General features: G+C 52.8%; 1 protein-coding gene across 5 annotated transcripts in view; it reads right to left on the bottom strand.

The window, feature by feature from the left end:
* The window catches only part of IGSF5 (immunoglobulin superfamily member 5), a 33,479-nt gene that overhangs the window by 30,496 nt on the left and 819 nt on the right, over positions 1-2,164 (bottom strand). The gene's annotated exons all lie outside the window — the stretch shown is intronic.

The raw sequence follows: 2,164 nt of genomic DNA, 5'->3' as shown, positions 1-2,164 counted from the left end.
CACAGCCACACGTTCCTGGAGGACATGGGGTGCTGGTTCCATCAGAGCCCTGTGCGGGATTCTTGCTGTGTGCTGACACCCAGTCTAGGGCTCTGGTCCCTTTCCTGTCTTACAGGCGGTGGGGACAGGCTCACGAGCAGAAATACAAGCCCTGAAATGGGCACCGGGAAATACCCGCCACACCGGCATCTGGGGAACACGCCTCCCACACGGCGCTGAGTAAAACAGCACGAGGGGTCGCAGCAACACTCAGGACGTGACCACATGTTACATGTGCATGTGGTACTGGGTAGTCACAGCCCATGAGAAGGAACATGGAACCACATGCTACATATATCTGTGGTACTAGGTAGTCACAGCCCATGAGAAGGAACATGGAACCATGTGTTACATGTGCATGTGGTACTAGGTAATCACAGCCCATGAGAAGGAACATGGAACCACATGCTACATATATCTGTGGTACTAGGTAGTCACAGCACATGAGAAGGAACATGGGTCTGTGTGTTACATGTGAGTGTGGTACTGGGTAGTCACCACCCATGAAAAGGAACATGGGACCACATGCCACATACATGTGTGGTACTGGGTAGTCACAGCCCATGAGAAGAAACATGGGTCTGTGTGTTATATGTGCGTGTAGGGCTGTGAAGCCATGGCCCATGAGAAGGAACACAGGTTTCCGTCCCCCGTTTCTGATGCCTCTGGGAAGCAGACGTCAGCATGTGCATGACCATAACCTCGCGTGTCCGGGCATGAGGTTCAGTGTCTGGGCTGGGAATTTCCCGTGTGGAGCCCCACCCCTTGCCATGATCTGAACTAGACTCAGCAAACCCCTCCGACACTGTACGCCTGGCAGCAGCTGTGCGCACACCAAACCGAAATCACAGCCCTTGAGATCAGCTCAACATCCTCAATCAAGTCACCTATTTCCAAGGTTCAGCGAGCACAGCTCCACACATCCATCACCACCAACCCATCACCACCAACCCATCACCACCAACCCATCACCACCAATCCATCACCACCAATCCATCACCACCAATCCACCACCACCAATCCACCACCCCCAACCCATCACCACCAATCCACCACCACCAACCCATCACCACCAACCCATCATCACCAATCCATCACCACCAACCCATCACCACCAATCCATCACCACCAACCCATCACCACCAATCCATCACCACCAATCGTCTAGAATGCCAAACCTCAGCAGAGGATGAGAGGGAAACGGAGCCCTGAGTCACACACGATGACAGCGCTTCCTGAGAGCAATCAATGAGCAGTGCACGCCCCACGCCCAGGAGACCGGGGCAGCAGCTAAAGGTCACCAGCAAACGCCTCAGTCACTGATAAGCAGTCAGGCTGCCCACTAGGAACGATGACAACTTACTAATGCCTCACCCGCCACCGCCCCACACGCCCTCTCGCTGGTTTCTGTCGGGGGCTCCACTCCTGAGGAGCCGGGCAGAGCCCAGGACGGTGGTGTAGGGTCGGCGAGAGCACGGACAAGGGTTTTTGAGGGTTTTGGGGGGTTTTTGAGGGTGTGTTTGACGCGGGTTTGATGGGAAGGGTGTGTGCAGGCAGGAACTGTTATAAAGCTGATTTCAAGTATAAACTAAAACCAGACGAGCCATTTAAGTGCATGAAGACCTGTGCCGAGTAATGTGCAAGTCACTACCTCTATGGAGTCGTCTGACGGGTCCCTGGATTTTAAGTTCTCGTTCGTTTCATTGCAGAAGACTTGAATTACCTACTTTTAGTGGAAAAATTTCTAAGTCTTCTTGAAAGTCTTAAATCTTATCAAATTGTATCAAATAGACAGGATTTAACCCCCAACCAACTCCTTAAAGCCCCAAGGAGTCCAAAACACTCGAATCATTGAATGCCCCCATCTAGTCACCGTGGGAAGAAAACTGCTGAATTGGATCAGCTCCCTTAACCACCCCACGCACAAATGCTTATTCCCGGGCTCTCGGACAGAGCTTGTTACCAGAACATCCAAAGGAGACCGTCCCTCTCTGGCAGCAGAAACCTCAAGCCCAAAAAGGAAGAAGCGCTTTGCCTGGTGCATGAGCATTAACTGGCTTGCTGCAAACCACTGTGCCTATGAGAGGGTACCAATGCCCCTGGACCCTCAGTCCCCACCCCACCC

The sequence above is a fragment of the Myotis davidii genome, unplaced genomic scaffold (genome assembly GCF_000327345.1).
Source record: "Myotis davidii unplaced genomic scaffold, ASM32734v1 scaffold512, whole genome shotgun sequence".
NCBI classification, from domain to species: domain Eukaryota; kingdom Metazoa; phylum Chordata; class Mammalia; order Chiroptera; family Vespertilionidae; genus Myotis; species Myotis davidii.
Note: the sequence above shows the minus strand (reverse complement) of the source record. Positions and strands in the feature narration are given on the sequence as shown.